This window comes from Oreochromis niloticus, linkage group LG3, assembly GCF_001858045.2.
Source record: "Oreochromis niloticus isolate F11D_XX linkage group LG3, O_niloticus_UMD_NMBU, whole genome shotgun sequence".
NCBI classification, from domain to species: Eukaryota; Metazoa; Chordata; class Actinopteri; order Cichliformes; family Cichlidae; genus Oreochromis; species Oreochromis niloticus.
Window position 1 is genome coordinate 21,292,760 of NC_031967.2, and position 22,402 is coordinate 21,315,161.

A 22,402-nucleotide genomic window follows, 5' to 3' on the forward strand; every position below is an offset into this window, starting at 1 on the left:
TTGAACATTAACAGTGTCAAACAGGCCTGTTGTGACTCTGTATCCAAACTGGTCTGAGATATACAGAGGAGAGACGATCACTGTCAGATGTGAGATCCATGGAGGAGACACTGAGTGGGATTATGAGTGGGAAACAAACAGCACCATAAAACCTCCAAATCAAAATGAATACAGGATTAGATCTGCTTCATCATCCAGCAGTGGAAACTATCGCTGTAAGGGCAGAATGAAAAGTTCATGGCATAACACAACAGAGTGGAGTGATTCAGTCACACTGACAGTTTCTGACAGTAAGTCATATTTGCTTTAAGCTGTTTGAACACTTTGTAAAATGTGTTTCTGTTCATATAGACTGAGATTATTATTCTTTGTATAAACTGAGCTCACTGTTCAGAGACTGTACTACATGTTCACTGAGAGAAAATCTTTGTTGAACAGATAAACCCCGTCCTGTCCTCACTGTGTCTCCATCATGGCTGAGTCCTGGAGCCTCAGTAACTCTGAACTGTCAGGTTGAACATCCGTCTGCAGGATGGAGCTTCTACTGGTATAAAGCTGTTCCTGATCTGAAAACATACAACTATAAATCCTCCAGTTATGAGCTGCTACCTGATGGCAGTGGGACTGCACAGGACTCCTACATCATTCATGGACAGACACACACAGCAGGATATGTGTGCAGAGCTGGAAGAGGAGACCCAGAGTATCACACTGATCACAGTCAACCAAAGTTTGTCTGGTCTGCAGGTCAGTTTGTTTCTCTCTAATAAATTGTGTCATCACTTTAATTCACCATTATTTTTCTTGCAGCAACATACTGACATTGAAATCTGATGTCCAACGACAATTAAAATGCATTAAATTATTATATTTAAGTTTCCTCAAGAAGGATTAAATTGAATCTCATCCTTTCTCACTACATTCAAGTAAACTGAACTTCAGTCAAACACTTCTGTTGTTATTCAAATTCCTCCTTGTTTGATTCTCACAGAGTTAAACAAGGATGAATTTTGTCTCCAGCTCTTTTTTTAAATTTTCATGTTGATGATTTGAAAGTCTGTAAATCTGGCAGGACTCATGTGAAGCACATTATGTACACAGATGATCTCGTGGTCTTTGGTCCTCGTAGTGCTGGTCTCCAGCAGCTCCTTCACACATGTTGTTGTGCTTTTGCTGTGGAGAATGATATCAGACATGATGCCTGTAAAAGTGCCGTCGTGATTTGTAGAAGCAAAGAGAACAAACATTAAAGATCTCCTGATGTTAAACTGTCTGATAATGATCTGACTGTTTGTAATAAGGTCACAAATGTCAGACATCTTATTACACGACAGATGATGAAGATATTTGCTTGTGCAACAACAAACATGCACACTGTGGACAAACTGTAGGAAAGCAGGTTAACAGAAACTTCAACATTTAAATCTGCATTAATAAATCTCATTCTTAGATTTATTTGCAGTTATGGTGGGTTTAGCAAGAACAAATATTTTCACTGTGATATTTTGAATGCTAACATCTGTGAGCTTTGTCTCTTCACTGCATGTTGTTTTCAGATGTTCATTCAGCAGCGTCTCTCACAGTGAGTCCTGACAGAGTGCAACACTTCACCTCTGACTCCGTCTCACTGACCTGTGAGGGAAACTTCACTGAGTGGAGAGTGAGGAAGTTCTCTGAGGACGGCCGACTCTCTGACTGTAGGAGAATGACTGGATCCACATGTAACATCTACACATCAGAGTCAGATACTGCAGTGCACTGGTGTGAGTCTGGATCAGGAGAGTTCAGCAGTGCAGTCAACATCACTGTACAGAGTATGTTATTATACATTTACTTCTTGGATCTGAATGATTTAGACGTCACATGAACATTTGTCCCAGCTTTGCTCTATGTGAACTAATTCTATGTGGCAAAACAAACAAATTGAGAATTTCAGACAATTTTAGGCAGCAAAACATCAAAAAATATTCTTGGTTTTTGTTCTCTAGTTAAATTAGTATTTTATGTTTTCTCCATCAGAATAAAACGCTAAAAAGCTCAACATCTCTGTCATCACATTAGATAAACTTTTATTGTCTCCATTCAGAGTAATTTAGGGAAACACATCATAACACACATAACACAGTAACATGCAGGGAAGATGAAGGGAGCATCCCAACTATATTTCCAGTCGACTTAACCAAATTTTGAATTTGGGATCCGAGCTCAGAAAGTTTGTCAAACCATGTAATGATACCATAACAGATTCAACAATCTCCTTATAAAATAGCAACATGATGCTTTTATTTACTCCATGGACCCTCAGCCTTCTAAAAAATGCAAACACTGACTACATGAATAATCCACATGATGAACCCACTGTAACTGAACATCTAAACACTGTCATGTTGTCACTTGTTCAAACTTCACTCCAGTAAATAAAACCAGGCTGAGATCTCCAATTGATCTTTGATCAAAGATCATTATAAATATGACGACGATTATTTTTCTTTATACTTAACAAGGTGTGTTTCTTACACCACTGCACAATCCCTTCAATCTCAGTTTTGTAAATGGCAACATCTGAATCTTTGGTTAACAGACTAAGAACTGCTGTATCATCAGAAAATGTAATCACATAGTTATTTGTACACTGATTTCCATAATTTTTTTAATATAATATGAAAAGAACAGGAGAGCTGACACAGCCCTGTGAGACTCTTGTTCTTATAAACTGTATGTGTGAACAAGTAGGACTGACTTTAACTTCCTGTTGTGTTTGAATGAAAATAGCCAAACAACCATGTGATTATATAGTGATCCACCTTCATGTTATTTAACAGTGTATAAGTGTTTGTGGTATTAAACACTGATATTAGATCCATAAATAACAATCGTGCATAAGCTGAGCGGTTTTCTAAATGCTTTAAAATCAAGTGAGTTAAAGTAATCAAGCCATCATCAGTGCTTCTCCCAACATTATATTCAAATTGTATATTGATAGTGGTTATATGGCTATATACTTCTAAGCATATATAAATATATATTTCTAGGCATAAATGACAATCCAACAATACAAATCTAACATATATCACTTCAAAAGTCACTTCACAACCATAATGCAAATGATTGCATTACTATTGATGTTACTGCTGCAGGTCTGTGATCATTATTTTGCTGATTGCAGCCTTTCTCTATATCGTGAGGATGAAGCTGATATCAATAGGTCTCCAAGCTGGATTCAGCTCATCAGCAAATTTTTAAAGAGAAAAGCTGAAACAGCATCAGGCCCACAGCCCTTCTTGGTATTTAAGTTTTTAAATGTAATTATTTTTTTTTCATTCTATTCACAACACTTAGATCAGTTAGTAAGTGAGTCTCTGTTAGATCACATTATGAGCTTACAAAATCTAACCATCAGCCGTTCAACTTCATTTACTACATGCATTTCTTTCTTACCTGGATTCAAGTCGATCATCTGTTTCACAGAGTCGCTTCTGTGAAAATCTCCCTGAAGCTTACATGTCAGCTTTTTCTAAAAGTGTGCACCAGCTGATGTGACTGAAACAACTGTGTGTGATTGTTTCACAGATGATGGTAATGGTCCTATCCTGGTGAGTCCTGTTCATCCTGTGACTGAGGGAGCTTCTGTTAGTCTGAGCTGCAGTTTGAAAACACAAAAAATACTTTCCAATGTGTTTTTCTATCACAATGACAAACTTATTCAAAATGATACCCGAGGGGAGCTGAAGATCTCTGCAGTGTCAAAGTCTGATGAAGGTTTCTACAAGTGTCAGTACTCAGGAAGAGAGTCAGCACAGAGCTGGATGTCAGTTAAAGGTGAGCAGGATCAAAACATTTGATGGATTTTTGTAAAAATGATTTTCATGCTTAATAAGGAACATTAGATTGTCTGTTTAAAGGCTTGAAGTCACATGTAACTATTTTGTGAGAACGTTTATAAAATCATGTTCTGAAACATGCAATATAATAATTATAGTTTAATAATACCTAATTAGTATTTGTTGTTACAGTAACTGTGTCAGGAGCTGACAGCTCTTCATCTCCTGTGTGGTTGATGGTTGGACTGGTTTGTGGAGTCTCTCTCATTATTATTCTCCTGCTCTTGTTGTATCTCTGCAGACAGTCCAAGTGTAAGAGCCTCTTCTTTTCATGCTGTATTAGAGAGTTTATTTACTACATACACTTTAATTATTCACACATATACATGTATTCTGATCTCATGACACTAAATATCAGTGGAACAATTTATACATGACAAACATGTGTAATAACATTTGTCTCTTTCACAGATTCCTGCTTCACCTGGTTGGTAAAATACTTTTTATTATTATTTTAAACAAACATCAGTTACTTTTGACTTTATTGTGTTTATTTCATGTTTTAGGTCGATCCAGTCTGAGAGTCACAGTCCGGGCTCCTCCACAAATCATGGAGTCAACCAGGATGAAACTCATGTGTACGACTCTCTTCAACATGGTCAGCATTTATACCGATCTTTATTATCTTTATTAATATTGACTTTTATTAAACCTCCATTAACATGAACATTTATCAGGTTCAGTTTGTGTTCAGCTGTTTTTCAAAGAACATTTAAAGATCTTACAGTCCTGGTTTTGACTCACACAGTGTTTCTGTTTTTGCTCTGATCTTTAGTGTAACTGTAATAAAATGATTAATGTGAGCCTGGCTTGTTTTTTTCTTTAGGTACTGCTGACGTCTATGAATCAGTCACACAAGTGAACAGAAATGGTACAGTATATGTGCTGGAAAGCACAGAGCAGTTAGAGATGAAACTTGTTTTTGATTTAATGAAACTAATTCGATGTGACATGTTTTTACAATCCTGTAAATAAAATTATCAACATTTCAGGAGCAGATGAATATGAAAATGTCGCCTCCTCTCTTATTGACTTTAAAGGTCTTAGAAGAAACAGTGAGTACATAAAACCTGTGCAGTTTAAAAATAAAACAAACATCCTTTAAAACATATTTTTTTCCTTTGTGGATGAATTTGATGATCTTCACAGGGGATCACGACACACCAGAGCAGAGTGCTGTTTACTACAATGAAGTTGGGACCCACAGGTACAGTCACAACAGTCTCATTGCGTGTTTGGTTTGTTAGATCTCCACCTCACAGAAACACATAATGTTCAGAGACACTGGATACAAAGTCTGAGCTTCCTGGATGCTGTTATCACCTGCTGGCTGACTAACAGCTACTTTGAAACCAGTTTTACACAAAAGCTTTTTCTCCAGTTGCCAAGCTCAGCTCTGTATCACCTACTCTGAAGATTAGGCCACTTAAATGTGTAAAGAAGGAAATACATTTAATTTCATTTTCACATGTTTTGCACAAAATAAATCTTTACTATGCAGAACACATAACAAATGATACCATGTGTATATCAGAGACCACATGTTTAAATCAATGGAAGTAAATCAGGATGATTTCCTCCTCCACACAGGTGCAGAGGTGTGTCTGAGGGCTGCAGTTTCTAAACAAAGCCTATAAGGTACAGTTAACTTTACACTCTCTGTAAAGACTCAAACACACAGAACAGAACTTTACTTTACATCGAGGGCAGACGATGTTTTTATAATAAATGTTATTGTTAGAGTGAATTGTTAATGTTCGTCATTTTTATGCTTGCCATCTCTACATTGTTTAACTGTGGGATGAAAGCAGTTCCACAGTCCCCCTCCCCAGATTCTTGAGTTTTTGGGTGAGGGGCTGTAGGTTTGATTACAGACACATCCTATCTGGAAGGTCTGTTTGATGTAAGCTTCCTGCCCAGCAGGAGGACACACACACACACACACACACACACACACACACATATATATACATACAGTGCCTCGTCTTTGTAACCAAGGGGGGTTAAGAGGGGAGGTACGTGTTGTAAACTATTGTGTGAACTGTAACAGTTTGTCAATAAATAGCTGCGAGGGAAGCTGCTCTTTGAAGGACTTTGGGCTGGAGACAGGTTAGGAGCGTGAGCTCCAAGAGCTGGTTCTTGACCAAAGGCCTCCCTTGCGCAAGTAATCGATCGAACACTGTTGCCTTGTTTTTCTTTCATGGGAATAAGTCCTGGATACAGCGGGGTCTGAGTTTAGACCCAACAGTTATTATTTTCCAACAGGAAGCCACAGATGGGACAGGCACGAGGTGCAGCCAGTGACCCCATTAAACTGATGTTTTACTGTCCTTATTTTCCTCAAGTTATTGGTTCTGTTATTAGTTACCTAATATAAACTATTGTGAGTCATTTGACTGAAACTAACCAACTGACCTGGTGATGTCATGCTCTGTACTGACAGAATACCTGTGTTTTTACACCTTTAAGCAGTTATTTCTTAAATCCAGCTTCACAGTCAGAGTTACATCTGTGTCAGTTTTTGAGAGCTGGGCTCCATGATGTAAATTAGCCTTTATACATGTAGTGTTTCTGTCCCCTTTAATGCTGAACACCTTATGTGACATTTTCACACAACAATACTTCTCCTCAGTATTGATTTTTCTTTTGCATGTTTGCCATCCTCCATCTTCCACTTTTACTGATTTGGTTCATGTAAACATTTCTGATGGTTTCATGTTCATCAAAATATTTTAATCTGCAGTTTCAAGTCTTAGAGATTACATCACTTTATATTCACAGACTTGAAGTTGAAGTTGTTGCTGTTCTTAGGAGACATTTCTCTTTTGTTCTGGTATCAAATTGCTTCGTGTTTGCTGAGTTTCAAGCTCTTTCTGTTCAGCTGTCAAACTGTTGCTCATGTTTCCAGAGCAGCTTTTCTTCTGCTCAGATTAAAAATTTACAGTCATTTCTGTTTTGTCGATTTGCCAAATTGTTGCTCAGTTGTTGAGAATCACTTGTTTTCTGTTCTGTTGCCAAACTGTCTGTCAGTTTCATATAGACATTAATTTGCTCTTGTTCAGTTGCCAAGTTGCTGCTCAGTTGCTTTGAGTCAAAGTTCATCTCAGTTGACAGGTTGCATTGTAGTTTTGAAAAAAACCCCAAAAACTTTCCAAACTGTCTTTCAGAATAATTTATTCTCAGTTTTCTGCTCAGATGTCTGATTTTCTCCTCTTCTGTTCAGGTTCAGTCATCTTCTGCTCAGTTGTCTAAAGTCAAGACTGTGTCAGGGTTCCTGGGTGGTTCACCCGGTGTTTTCAGTTCATGTTCAGTTTATGTTCCACATTCATGTTTCCCGCTTCACCGTGCCAGCCCTCTGTCCCAGCGGCAGGAGGCAGCGCTCTTTTGCTGGACGGAGGTGCTTGAGATCATCTACTCAGTTACTATTGGTGCAGCCTAGATCTCGGCTGAAGTCTAGAGGTGACCGGGCGTTTGCCCTGGCTGCACCAGAGTTGTGGAACAACCTTCCGATTGGGATCCGGGCGTCTGATTCTGTTCAATCTTTTAAATCACGGCTTAAAATGTATTTGTTTAATCTTGCCTTACCTGTTAATGCTTGCAGTTGTTGCATAGATTTATTCCTTTAAATTTCCTACTCATTCTTTGACTGGTGTTTTATTATGCTTTTATTTGTGCTGTGTATGTTATATTAGCATTGTGTATTTGTGGCATTTTCCTGTGAACATAATCTCACACTTTTATTAAGGCCTTATAATTCTTGTGTTATTTCCTTGCTCTTTGTTAAGCACTTTGGTATACCGTTGGTTTTTAAATGTGCTCTATAAATAAAGATTGTTGTTGTTGTTGCTTTTTTACTCTCTTGGAGCACTCAAAGCACTAATGGGCTTCATGTGCACATTAGTGCTCAACAAATTGTTTACAAATCCAAAGAGGAGAAAGTAGAAAGAACATGTGACAAAATGAACACGGCTACTTACAAACACAGTGACTGTCCTCAGACAGCACACACAACTGTCAAGTAATTCAGTTCAATTCAGTTTAATTGTCTGTTGCTGTAATTTGGTGCTTTATAAATAAAAGTTGTCAATTTTTATTATAAGGTGCCAAATCATAACCACAGTCACCTCCATGGGCTTTATATTGTAAGGACTGTACAATAATACAGAGAAACACTCCAAATCAGACGACTACGAGCGAGCAGTTGGTGACAGTGAGAATGAAAAACTCCTTTTTAACAGGAAAAAACTTGTGACAGAACCAGTCTCAGAGAGGGGCGTTCATCTGCCACCTGCTGGGGTGACACACTGTGGAAAAGAGCCAGAAATTAATAATAACCAAGCCCCTCTTGGAATTCTTTAAATCACACAGATTTGACCTCACAGATCATTCGGTTGCTTGTGAAGACGATGGCGTACTCTAAGTGTGATTCTGGGTCAGGAGTCTGCTGTGGCACACAGACCCTCTGAAGCAGGGTGGGCAATTCATTTTCCTGAGGGGCCACACGGGAAACTGGGCCTGTTGTGGAGGGCCACATCAATAAACTGAACTCAATCCTGCTCAGTACTAATTTGATCTCTGTATAAACTGGTACTGGTAAGAGTGGATGTTACAATTAGGCAATGAAAATGTGAAACAGACAGAGTAAAAAAAAAAAAGCCCTTCACAGCTTTTTGTTATTACACTGCATGTTTGTCTTGTTTTGTCTCTGCAATAATTCAGTTTAATAAAGTGTTTTGAAATGAACTGAATCACTGAGCTTTTTCTGTGTCTGTGACTCTTTTACTGCTTTTTTACTTAGCAGCACTTTTTTATGTGGCTGCCATCATGTGTCAGAATACAGAGAGAACAGTCAAAGTCAACAACTTAAACACTTTTAGAGCTGCTGAGCACCAAAGCTTGTTTTTGACCTGTTTAGACTCTGAAGCTGTCTCACTGAAGACTTTGCAAATGGATAATATTGTTTATGTTTTGATAAATTAAAACTTTTTAAACCCTATAAAAATGTTTTTACTATATTCAACTCTACAGAGACGTACAGGGATATTTTTTATTCAACAAGCAAGATCACGCAGTAATAATACAAACTACAAACATGACAATACAGAATAACATCTTTGTTCTTCTGAGCAGCTACAGTGCCTACATGTGTGTCAAAGGCTGTTGTTGGTATATAAATATAGTCATGATCCTGTGTTTACACCCAGCGTTTTGTGCTTGGACTTTATAGTTTTGGATTATTTAATATTCAGAGGTTGTGATTCTGTCCTGTATAGTTGTTATCCCTCTGTTTATGTTCTTAGGTCGTCTTAGTTTTCTTATCTACTGTTTGTGTGTGTGTCACGAAACATACTTGATCGTGAGAGTGAGAAATAGCAACAATGCACCTCAGGAGCTTGATCCAGGAGACCAAACTACCACGTGTCCACCCCAGCAGAAAGGCCGGTAGGCTGGAAGTGAGCGGCTGTGAAACTGGACAGTCTTCTAGCCTTCGTTCAAGTCCGCCCTTAATTCCGCGTTTTTCCATTTGCTAGCGCCACTGTGTGAAAACTTTGAAAAGGACTCAGAAATATCGCTCAGTTTTTTGGTACATTTTTAATTCTCTAGGAGCTTGAAAAACTTTATTGTTGTGGCCGGCATGTTTTGTATCTTCGGCTCGTCAGAGACCGTGATATCCAGGTAAAATAATTGTCTTTAATCTACATGCATTTAGGAATTACTTAGCATGTTTCATGGACAATTCCAGTGACTGAATGATTGCCGGTCATTTGTACACATTTACTGTATTATATAAAATATGTAAACTAAATCTCTTTGAAACTTACAGAAGAACGTTTTCTATTTCCATTTATTTTCTGTTATTCATTTGATCCTGTAACGTATTTGTGTGCATAGATGGGCTGTAAAAATGTGACAAAGCTGAAAACAGGGTTATTTCTGAGTTCACAAAAAAGCTTGGTGTCACAGGTTGCCGGGGCAAGCCGTGTGGGAATTATTTAGGACCAAAATGCGGCAGCTCTAGTGCAAGTGAGTTTATTAAACAGAAGTAGATACAAACAGAAATGGCAAGGGTGAGAATGGAACTAAGAAAACCTAAACTGGGCAAAACTAACTAAACCAACCAGAAAAGAAGATGTAGGGAGGCACAGGAAAACATACGGGAAAACGGACGGAGAGAAGCAGACGAACCAGCAACGAGGACGAGGTAACACACACTATAAATACACACACCAGGAATCAAGGGATGGGAAAAAGAAGGGGAACACACCTGGAAGACACTGACATCAGACAAAGACCTTCAAAGTAAAACAGGAAACACATACACGTAATTACACAGACTCAGAAACGCAGACTTGACACAGGAATACACAGGCAGAAAACCTCCAAAAGTTGATTCTGTTCATCTGGACGTAGCGTTTTGTGGGAGAAACGTTTCGTCACTCATCCAAGTGACTTCTTCAGTCTCAGCTGACTGCAGGTTTCCCCAAACCTTATAAACAGTACATTTGCATAATGACTGAAACCAGCCCACTGAAGGAACAATGGGCTGTGAGGTCAGTTCCTTAATCATAATTATGCAAATTCCCATGACCATTGATCAACAATCACTGACCAAAACCCACTGATCAAAGAACACTGATCAATGGCCATGAGTACCATTCACAGAGAGTTGGGGAATGGCTGCAATCACAGCATTGTAAGATGGCGAAAGATGTACCCTTAGGCCCCCTCCTCGATTCAGAGATGGTCTTTCCCTTTTCACGTAAATGGCCTCCTTGACTCCGCGCTCAAACCAGCGTTCTTCCCTGTCCAGGATGTGTACATCCTCATCGTTGAAAGAGTGTCCACTGGCCTGTAGGTGTTGTAACAGTCACAATGGTGTGGTGTCCCTTTAAGACACCCAAGTCGAGGGTTGATGGTGGATGGACTTTATGACTCGCACTTCACTAACAATACATGTCCCAACAAGAACTGTAATTATGGATGATAACCCCCCATGTCTTGATGAACTCTGTGAAAATGGCTTTGTGGAAGCTGATCTTGAGTGTGGAACTATGACTCTGCAGAACACCCCGCAGCTCTCCCTCAATGATAAGGCTGGAGAAGCTAACTTGGATTCTGAGGCGAGAGAAGGACTGTTAGAGTTGTTAAATAGTTTTGGTGACCTGTTTGATGGCCACCTTGGTCGCACTTCTCTGGCAGAACATGTCATTGTAACTGGGGATGCAAAGCCTGTTAACTTGCCACCATACCGCACCTCACCAGCTAAAAAGCAAATCATAGAAGAGCAAGTGCAAAAAATGCTACAGGATAACATCATCGAACCTGCATCAGGACCATGGGCAGCCCCCGTGGTCATTGTGAACAAACCCCCCCGCGAACCACGGTTCTGTGTTGACTTCCGTGGTCTAAATCAATTGACCGTGAAGGATTCTTACCCACTCCCGCGAGTGGATGAATCACTGGACTTTCTGTCAAGAGGGAAGTTTCTCACAACACTAGACCTTGCTAGAGGTTACTGGCAGGTCCCCATTGCTGAAGAAGCTAAACCAAAGACTGCTTTTATCGCGCACTGTGGCCTGTTTCAGTTCAGAGTCCTTCCTTTCGGCCTGTGTAACGCCCCTGCGACTTTTCAGCGGCTTATGAACAATGTTCTAGCTGGCCTGATTTATAAGTCCTGCGCGGTGTATCTAGATGACATTGTTGTCGCATCACCGACCTTTGAGCAACACCTGCTTGACTTAAAAGAGGTCCTTGGTAGGCTTCAGTCCGCTGGCCTCTCTTTAAAGCTGAGCAAATGCCAATTCTGCCTTTCAGAACTCACCTTCCTTGGTTATCGTGTTACGCCGGCTGGCATTCATCCTGACCCTGACAAGGTGAGAGCCGTGACTGAGTTCAAAGTGCCGACCACAACAAAGCAGGTGCGACAGTTCCTTGGCCTAACTGGCTACTATCGCCGCTTTGTACAGGACTATGCCCGCCATGCAGAGCCACTCTTTGCCCTCACTAAAAAGGACGTGCAGTTTCACTGGGATGACAAGTGCCAGGCAGCTGTGGACTTTCTGAAACATTCTATAACCTCGGCACCAGTCCTCAGGTTCCCAGATTTTTCGCGTCCATTCTTCATTCACACTGATGCATGCGATGCTGGTCTTGGAGCAGCATTAATGCAGAAAGATGAGGATGGCAAAGACGTTGCTGTAGCATTTGCTAGCCGTGCTATGCACAAATCGGAAAAGCCCTACTCAACTCCAGAGAAGGAGTGTCTGGCTGTGATCTGGGCCTTGGAACATTTCCGACCCTATGTCGAAGGCTTGCACGTAACCATTTACACTGACCACAGCAGCCTCAAGTGGTTGATGTCTCGACCAAATCCCTCTGGCAGGCTTGCTCGGTGGTCTCTTCGCCTTCAAGACTTTGACTTCAGCATTATCCACAAACCTGGAGAACGTAATAAGGTGCCCGATGCCCTTTCACGTAATCCTCTACCAGATGGGGATGCCCCTATTGATCTTCTCCCTCCCTATGCCGTGATTGGGAGCATGGACCTTCGTGCTCTGCCTTCTGTAATTGTTTCGGACCGCCCACATGTTCGTCAATTGCAGCTTGAAGACCCAGTCACAGGCTCATTGCTCAATCAGCTGGAAAGTGACCAACGAACTGGGGAGGATATTCAAGATCTGGAAAAGTACATTGTCCATGATGGTCTCCTCTATTTCCTCGATCCAAAAACGAAATGTGGTCTCCACCCTCTCAAGCAGCTTAAACTGTTTGCTCCTACTACACTTCGTGGTTATCTGCTCAGGTATTACCACGATCATCCTACAGCCGGACATCTGGGCATTGCGAAAACGCTGGCACGCTTGCGTCTCAGATTCTTCTGGCCACACATGAACTCTGATGTGAAGAAGTATGTGGTTTCCTGTTGTTCCTGTCAAGCCACTAAGCCGACTCAGAGAAAAACAGCAGGCCTTATGGTCCCTATCCAGCCACAAAGACCATGGGAGTACGCTGGGGTGGACTATGTTGGCCCACTGCCCCGCACACAAAGAGGGAATGCTTATATCCTTGTTTTTGTGGACTATTTCTCAAAATGGATCGAGGTGAGTGCTGTGAGAGAAGCCACGGCTCAAGTTGCTGCGAACAAGTTCATTACTGACATTTTTGCCCGACATGGGTCTCCCTCCTACCTTATTTCTGATAGGGGAACACCTTTCGTCAGTGAACTCTTTGAGCATGTTTTGTCGACTCTTGGGACTGAACACAGACTGACGACTGCATACCATCCTCAAACTAATGCAACTGAGCGTGTCAATCGCACTTTGAAAACAGCTATTCGAGCATATGTTGGGGATAAGCACACTTCCTGGGACAAATATCTTCCCCAGATCTGTTTTGCACTGCGCACTGCGCCTCACGAGAGCACAGGCCTGAGCCCGTCCATGATGCTGTATGGGCGAGAGTTGGACACGCCCTTGGACCTTGTCACTCGACCCTCCTGGGAAGGACTGAGCGACCCTGAAACGTCTTACTCAGATGACCTGAGAGCTTCACTTCGGGATGCTCATGAACATGCTCGCTTGGTGCTCGAAGAGAGTCATAAAAGGCAAAAGCACTACTATGATCTGAGACGTCGCACAGTCTCTCATGAAGTTGGAGACCTCGTCAGAGTAAAGTCGCACCCAAAATCTGATGCATCATCCAACTTTTCTGCAAAGTTGGCCCCCCTTTACACTGGTCCCTACCGCATCTCCAAGAGGATGTCTGATGTGAATTACTGTCTCACCACAGTGGACACTGGGGAGAAAGTTGGAGTTTTTCATGTTGCAAACCTGCAACCGTTCTACACCTGGGCCTCAGCTTTATCTGGCAAGCATGCAAAGCTAAAGGCTGCGGCAGCTTTGGATCTCAGTGTCCCGGACAGCAGCTTGCCTCCTGCTCTTTCAGTCCCAGGCCGCAATGACTGTGACGCTGTTGACACAACCCCCATTGTCTCTAGCGGCACCACTGCTGAGTCTGACTTTGACTGTACTGACACTGTCCCGCTTTCCGTGGACCAGAACTCTTTCCAAGAGCCTGCTGACATGGCTCTGGAGACAGAGGTTAACAGTTCACCTCCTGCTGAAAATGGGTGTGCTGTAAGAGGTTCTTATAACCTCAGACCAAGACGAGTTCCTAGAGTCACCGCTGACTGGTCAGTCAATAGGTGGACCAACCCTTTTCATACTGACAGATTTGACCTAAAGTGACCTTATTTGCTTTTTGATGTGTTTTATGTGGTCTACTGTTGTAACAGGACCGTTGTTTGAGTTTTCTGCAATACATGTTGATAATGTTTTCATGTTTTGGTACGGTGTTCCTGCTGACTGTTGCAGTTTTTGAAAAAGAAGAAATGCAATGTAAGAAAAAAAGGGAAGTTCATTCTGTAATTATCCTGGCTGTCCTGAGTTTATTTTCTTTCTTTCGCATTTATTTAAATGGACATTCACCATGTGGGACACTGTCATGTATGCCAGTTGTCAATATTGCACTGTACATTTCCCTGTTTTGGTTTCATCTTCTTATCCTGCTGACCATGTATGGAGGCTGGTTAAGTTTGGACTGTACCTTTGCTGTGTTCGGCTGGGGACAGCCTTTGTTTAACCCGGGGGGAATATGTAACAGTCACAATGGTGTGGTGTCCCTTTAAGACACCCAAGTCGAGGGTTGATGGTGTCATCAGGTTGTGCCACTGCCCTCTCTGTGTGATTCTATGGACATGTGCTTGCACGCTAGTGCATGAGGAGAGACCTTTCTTTTGTTTTTCTTTTTGTTTGCAACGCTTGGGTTGTATGAACACTGGGCGTTATGTTGTTGAGCCACAGCCGTTCAGCCGGGCTTTTATATGGTTGTTGAAGATGGCGTATTAAAGAACCACCGTGGATTACCGATACCAGCGTGGGTGTGTGTTCTTCTGACTAGCCTGCTAGGTGTTTTGCCGCCTCCTCTCAACCGCAACACAACCCAACGTTACAGTGTAAATAGACTGCAGAGTCCTGGCCTGATGAGGTTGCTTTTCTGTGTTGTGCCATCCGCTTCGCTAGAGGTTGTTTGGTTTCCCCGATGTATAATTCCTGGCAATCCTCCTGGCACTTAACAGCGTACTGTTAAGACAAAAGCTGATGTACCCAAGAAGCAGAACGCACGGAGGCAGAGCTGCAGTGAAGGCAGTTTATTTACAGTGAGGTGCGGAGATATTTACAAGGACAACATATGTACAACGTGTATGAATGAGGACGCGGAGCCAGGACGTGCTAGTGACGAAAATACACATAAGCAGTGCACTCGATCTAGAAAAAAGGAGAGGGAGGAAAATTAGGAGGGTCTCGCCCGTTAACCGAAAAAAGCTTAAAACTTTACAGAGAGTTGGAGAGCTTACTTGGCACAGTTTGGAGCCCAAAACCTCCAGGCTAGGCAAAACAGTCGAGGCCAAAATCCTGGGGAGGAAACAAAAACTCCTTACAGACACCAAAGTAATCCGAGGGCTCCAACAGGCAGGGGCAGAATCTCCACACTCCAAAAACGCCAATACTCCGACACTAATCTTCTGTCAGGTAGCTCCTAAAAACACTTCTGAAGAGAGCATCTGATGAGTAACAGGTGCGCCAGGTTCAGTGACTCACTGCCCCGCCTACCTATACAAAAAGGGAGGCACCAAAAACACATACAAACAAAAACACCACATCACTAAAACCCAACACCTAACACGTACACTATGTTACTCTTGTTTGTGTCGGGGGACCCGATCCTTGGGGTGGACCACTTTTTGGCGCAGCGTATTTTGGGGTTTAAAAGCCACAGAGACCCGGTGTTTAGAAAAAATGCGTCTCAACTGTTCCGATACTCCTGACACATATGGGATCACTACAGGTTTTCGCCTGGGCAGCGGTTGTCCTTCTCTCCTGGATCGGCTGGAGCTTTCTTTAGGTGCCTTCCCAGCTTTGACAAAAGTCCAGCTGGGATAACCACATTTACTCAGGGCCTTCTTGATGTGCACGGGCAGAAAAGAATAAACACTAAACTGAGGAAGAACAGAACCAAAATCACAATACTAGAAAACACAAAACGCTGGGTCAAAAGGACCCAGGATCATGACACTTAGTGTCAGAGTTATATTGTTGGATTGTCATTTATGCTTAGAAACATATAATCATGTATGCTTAGAGGTATATAATCGATTGCATATTGATAGAATGTCTCATCCTTAGTAGTCTGCAAAGGCTCTGTGTGCGTTCCAGAGTGCTCTGGCATACACACACGTCCTAAGGTCATGAGAGAGGTCGTACCTTCTCTTTCTGATTTATAGTATAGGAGGACACCTACTCTGTATCTGTTTAAGTATAAGTGCCTTTTGTGCCTTTTGTTTAGGTGGTCTCCTAGCACCAGCTTTGGGGAGTCGGCTAAGGAGAGGAGAGCAGAGGATGAACAGACTGTTTTCACTTCTTGACAGATCAGTTCCAAAATGCGTTATGCTTTAAGAAATTTATTTATTATGATATATTTGTTACGTTGTTATATGTGTTGCATCACTTTAACAGTGTTATGTTATGAATAAATTGATTAAAACAAACAAACAGTAATTGTCCCTGAACTCATATTTACAGGTATTTTTAACATGTATGAACATTATGCTAACTTTGAACAATTTTAAATGAATATGTATTTACTGAGAATAAAGTAAATGACAATAACAATAAAACAAGAATATTTATAATACATCAACAAAAATCAGGCCTGGGATCCTCCTGGTTAAAAATACTGTCCAGGACTGGGACACTCAGGTTAATCCTGCAGTACAAGGGTCTGGTCTGGTTAAGGAAAAGGTGGAGAACAACATAAACAGTTTTAGTAGAAAGGTATGATTTTATTTATTTTAAGAGATCAAAGCATTATTCTGATTATTAAGCTTAAGTCAAATATACTAATATGCTCTGAAAAGACTTAAAATTTATACACTTCATTTGTGTAACTAACTGTTAGGTTTCATGTTGGCACAAACCTATTGCTGGAACAGCCGAGGCAATTTTACTGCAGCTAGCAAAAGCGTGAGGCACCAGGCAGAACTCTTTGTGTGATCTCGTGGACGAGACGAGCGCTGTTCCTGGAATCGCAGTCACTCTCAATCAACTCCCCCGTAGCACTGCTCTTTATTGTGGTTACATGAATATGCATAGATTTATTAACACAAGGATCTGGCCTCTCACACAGGCATGCATGTGAACAAAGAGTAAATGGAGTGATTTTTATACAGCGCTCTACTCTCCCAGAGTACTCAAAGCGCTGTATACAACATTCACCCATTCATACAAGCACTTAGACCCTCAAGTGCAACTAACAAACATTCACACTCTGATGAACAATTTGGGGTTAGTATCTTTCCCAAGGATATTTGGCATACAGACTGGGGAGCCAGGAATCAAACCACCAACCTTCCAATCAGTAGCTGATCTGCTCTACCACCTGAGCCACAGCCACCCTGAGAGTACTATCTGTGTGTACGTGTGTGTGTGTGTGTGTGTGTGTGTGTGAGATGAAACATACGTGATCATGAGGGTGAGAAACCACAACAATACACCCCACCAGAGGCAAATAGAGAAAGATCCAGGACACCCAAAAACAACCACGTGTCCACACCAGCAGAAGCAACAAGGAGCCAAAAAGAAAGAGCCCCTAAAAACCAACTGACAGCTGATCCTGTCAGAGGTTGGCCACCCCACTAAGAGCTGAGGACAGAGCCCCAGGGCTCTGGGCACATGCACATGAATGCACAAAGACACACACCTGCATCAACCCACCGTTCTAAAACCCTTCACCCTGTGTCAGTATTTCTGTGAAGTATAAATGAAAGTTTGCACGCAGCTGTAGGCTCATCTGCACTTAAAAAACCTCAGTGATCTCATGTTTTTCTCCATCAGCCCACAGAATGAATCTCAATGTCTCCTAAAACACTTTGGCTCTGTGCTATGTGATTATGTCTTATTCTTGCTATCAAACCTCAGGATGTGTAAAGAGGAACTGGAAGTTGAAGCAACATGGAGTTTGTTGCAATGCTTTGTGTATTTACTCAATATGCATTCAAGTTTAAAGTTACTTTGGCAACATGAGTAAAAATATAAAAATAAATGTTTTAAGGAATAATTTTTAAAATATTGTTAGATACACAACAAAAACATCCTGACATCTCACCTCTGTTTTTGACCTTCTGCAAATGATTTTTTGTTTTTAATAAATAATTACAATCCACAGTAAAACTGAAAACAATGAATAAGTGTTGATAATGTTTTAGAGTTCATTCACTCGTATTGTAGGGACACCATAATATCTTCTGACATATCAGTCTACACAAAGCTAAACAGTTGGACTGAACTTCTGTCGATTCATACAGTATGTTATTCTCATTTATTTCTTTATGTTGTAAGTTGAAACTTTTAAAATCTAAATGTTTTTATGCAGCATGAAAGAAGAATTTCAACATAATTTGTCTGATAAATAATTAAAATGTAAAAAATCATTAAAAAGACAGAACAGAAAACAGAAAAGGGGTTTTGGTACATTCACTCCCAGTGACTCCCAGTATGCTGGAGGAGGAATAATGCAGCATGATAATGATCCAGGGGACGCTGTAAAAACATGTCAGAGTTTAAAAAAAAGACCTGGTAAGATATGACTTAAAGCAATGGAAAACAACACAAGAATCAAGTTTCTATGTTTGCAGCGGAAAGGAAATTAAACATGTTACAAAACTGCTGCGGTCAAAGCTACAGGAGCTGTTTGAGTTTGGTGTAAAAGGGAAGGAAGCACAGAGAGACCAATCAGAAGAAGAACCTGTAGAAAAACTCTGTCACACCTAAACAAAACACAACTTCTCTTTTTACTGCAAAGTAAAACTGTTTGTGATTATCTGTGGATCAGAGAGCAGCAGGCTGGATGTGACGATGGGGCACTCTTTGCTCTGCATGATGGGCTTTTTCTGTAAGTACACGTCTGGCATTGTTTGAAAGACACCATTAATTAAAATATTTCTGATCTCTGAGAATTAGTGAGTCACTGATTAGAGCTTGTTAAGCAAACAGGAGAAAGTTGGTGATTATTGTTCATCTGAAAATGAACAATAATCAATAATCAGGGTGAAGACTTTAAAAAAAAACTTTACTCTGAGGTAAAATATCTGATGAGGTTTTATTCATTATTTTAGTGCTCAGTACAGTCATCTGTGGAAACGCTGAAGGTAAGAAACACTGTTTTTCCTCCAGTTCATATATGTAGCTGTTATCTCCTACAATGCTTGAAATCAGGGGTGTCAAACTTACGGTCCATGGGCCACATTTGGCCCTCGATACAATTGTTTCCGGCCTGCGAGCCAGTTATTAATGGACCCTCAGTATGTGGGAGCTGAATCTTCAGCCCTGCTAAGAATCCATGTTTTGATGGGCACACCATGTGGCCAATCACATGCAAAGACAGGCTGGGATCATACCATTATGTGAAAGAAAGAAAGAAGGGGGGCAGACTGAAGACAGCAAGTGTAGTGGTACATTCCAACGATTAAAGTGCAGGTAAACAGAAATGTTTCTGTTTTTCAGCATCTACTATAGAAATACAGTATAGATATAATAATGATGAGCTACCAGAAGTTTCTCTCTAATTTTACACATTTGTTTCTTACAATTTATGTCCACAGATTGGTGCCGACAGATTTCTCTCTTTCTCACAGCAGCTTTTTCTTCATCATTTAGAAAAACAGTTAAATACTGTAAATAATTTCTTACACTGATGGTGTCAGGGTGGTGGCTCATTGGCCCAGCATTTTTAGTTTATTTGGTGTTTTTTGATTCCTCTTCTGTTTTTGGGAAATGTTTAAGTGTTTCCAGTTCGTATGCATATTAGTCTTGGTTATGCTTCTAAGTTTAGTTAAGACTTATGATACATGTTTTCTTGTCAATATGTCACTTCCTGTTTCCTGTGTGAGTCTGTCATGTTCTCTGTGTATGCTCCTTAGTTTATATCCATGTCTCGTCTCCCTTTTCTGTTCCCGTGTTTCATTCCATGTCTCCTCTCTCTGTGTTGAGTCTGTTTTGTCACCCAAGTTTGTCTCTCACCCCTCCGTGTGTCTTATCTCCATGTTTGTATCTCTCTGTCCTCTCTCTCTCGCCCTCTACCTCGCCCCTCTGTGTCTTAGTTGTTTTACTGTGTCTCATCTTCATCTTCATCCTCTCTTCCCCTGTTCCTGTCCTTGTGTCTCTTCTATTGCCTCCCTGTTTGTTTATCACTGTTGTTGTCAAGTCCGTGTGTCTCAGGTCGAGGTCTCAGTGTTTCCTGTTTTACTTTGACAGTGTCCCATCCTGTGTTCAGTTTTGCTTCCTGTATTGCGTCATTATGTTTATTCCCCTCAGCTGTGTTCTCTGTGTGTTTCCTCATCACCATCTTGTATATTTATGAAGAGAGTTGTCAGTCGTTCTTTGTCATGTTTGTCATGTTACCTCATGTTTCCACAGTTCTTCCAAGTATTCCAGATTTCACATATTTAGCTTTCTTAGTTTAGGTTTTTGTGATCAGTTTCTTGTTTAGTTAATGTCTTGTTATCGGCCACAATAAAAGGCACAGTTTTTGTTAAAATCCACTTTTCTTCTCATTGTCTGCACTGGGATCCTCATTCAGAAAGGCGAGTTTCACTGGTTTGGCCCACTTGAGATTAAAGTTGGCTGTCATGTAAAATGAGTTTGACACCCCTGTTCTAAATGACATCCTCCCTGTTTAGATTTGATATAACACACCTATCATTTCATTTATTATTATTTTGATTTTAAAATGATCATATTAAGAGTGTGCCGCCTTCATACAGACTAATTCTCTTTTCATGGATGTTTATCTGAACAGATTCCAGTACAGATTTACAAGAAGATGATGATTTGTGTGGGTAGTGCAGTGTATCTCACTGATATTGGATGTGTGCTACTTACCTCAGTGTACGCTTTTGTATTAACTCTTGGAGTTCTCAAAATCCTTGTACAAAGCTGCACATAAACAAAAAATGAAAGGAAATACCAGATACTCCGGCTTCCTCCCACAGTCTAAATAAGTGTGAGTGTGAATGTTTGTCTGTCTCTCTGTTTTAGCCCTGCAACAGACTGGCGACCTGTCCAGGGTGTACTCTGCCTCTCGCTCTATGATAGCTGGGATAGTCTATAGCCTCCTGCGACCCTGATAAGGATAAGCAGAAGAGAATGGACAAGAGTTTAAAGTGGGATTCAGGAGGTGCAGAACCCTAAAATCAGTTTGCTCTTTGCTGATGTTTCATGAGTTGTTCTCGTCTCTACACTGACAGTACACTGTTTATACTGACTTTATATTAGACTGCCACTGTGCACCAGTCACACAATGTTGTTTCCTTTAAATCCATCACAGTACAGCAAACTAACCTGTTTATCCTGCACTAATCTGTAGAGGATTTTCATGCAGCCTTTAAATAATACAGTGATTCTACCTCGTTTTGTTTTGCAGCATGCTTCACACTATGAAAAACATAATGTCAACATAAATACTCAAGTAAAGTACAGAGTGGTACTCCGTTACTTCCCACCTCTGGAAATAAGTATATAGTGTGATACCTGGTTGTTTTCAGTCTAAATATCATTTAATCTGTTTAGTAAAAACAAAACGTTTTATTGTTGATTTTCAGTCAAAATTTTACCAGGACACAAAAATATAATTACAATTAACAAGAGCAATAAAACCAGGATAGATTTGTGATGATAATGATATATTTTTATTTGATCAGCTCCTCCTGAGCCCACTGTGACCCTCCAACCATCCACGACTCAGATATACAGCGGTGAGACAGTCACTCTTGATATTCAGGGAGGTGGACGTATGAATGGAGACGAGACAAGCACCTCCTCACTTATTATAATTTGTATTGCATTTCTTCCCAAAACAGAACAAAATACTAACAAAAGTAGTGTAAAATAATAATAAATAATTGTCCTCATTTTAGGAGAGACTGGTCTGCTATGTTAGCCTTTCTCAAACTGCTCGTATGTTTACTCATAGCAGCAGTTTTTTCACTTCATTTATCTTTAAATCTCCAGCTCTGAATCCATCACTGGAGGTTTAACAGCATTGTTAGCAAACAACAGCTAACTGACAACTAATGGATTATATGTTCATAAATGTATAAAACATTTAAAAGGTATAAAAACAACTTTTTATTGTTGATTTTTAAGTCGAATTATCCGTCTGCTAATGATATATTTTATTTGATCAGCTCCTCCTAAGCCCACTGTGACCCTGCAGCCATCCTGGACTCAGATATACAGCGGTGAGACAGTCACTGTCAGATGTGAGATTCAGGGAGGTGAAGGAGCTCAGTGGACGTATGAATGGAGAGCAGCCAAGTTAAACACACCTCCAACATCCAATGAATACACAATCAACAGAGTTACTGAGTCTGATGGTGGAGGATACAGCTGCCGGGGCAGAAGAAG

At 40.8% G+C, this 22,402-nt stretch overlaps 2 protein-coding genes and 1 non-coding gene across 3 annotated transcripts in view; 2 read left to right on the forward strand and 1 right to left on the reverse strand.

The window, feature by feature from the left end:
- Positions 1-22,402, reverse strand: part of LOC109198185 (low affinity immunoglobulin gamma Fc region receptor II-b) — a 997,390-nt gene that overhangs the window by 809,679 nt on the left and 165,309 nt on the right. The gene's annotated exons all lie outside the window — the stretch shown is intronic.
- The window catches only part of LOC109201287 (obscurin), a 493,328-nt gene that overhangs the window by 431,042 nt on the left and 39,884 nt on the right, over positions 1-22,402 (forward strand). The gene's annotated exons all lie outside the window — the stretch shown is intronic.
- On the forward strand, positions 1,611-3,673 carry LOC106097310 (uncharacterized). Its single transcript, XR_003219452.1, has 2 exons — positions 1,611-1,814; positions 3,571-3,673. It is a non-coding gene; the product is annotated as an uncharacterized LOC106097310 (transcript).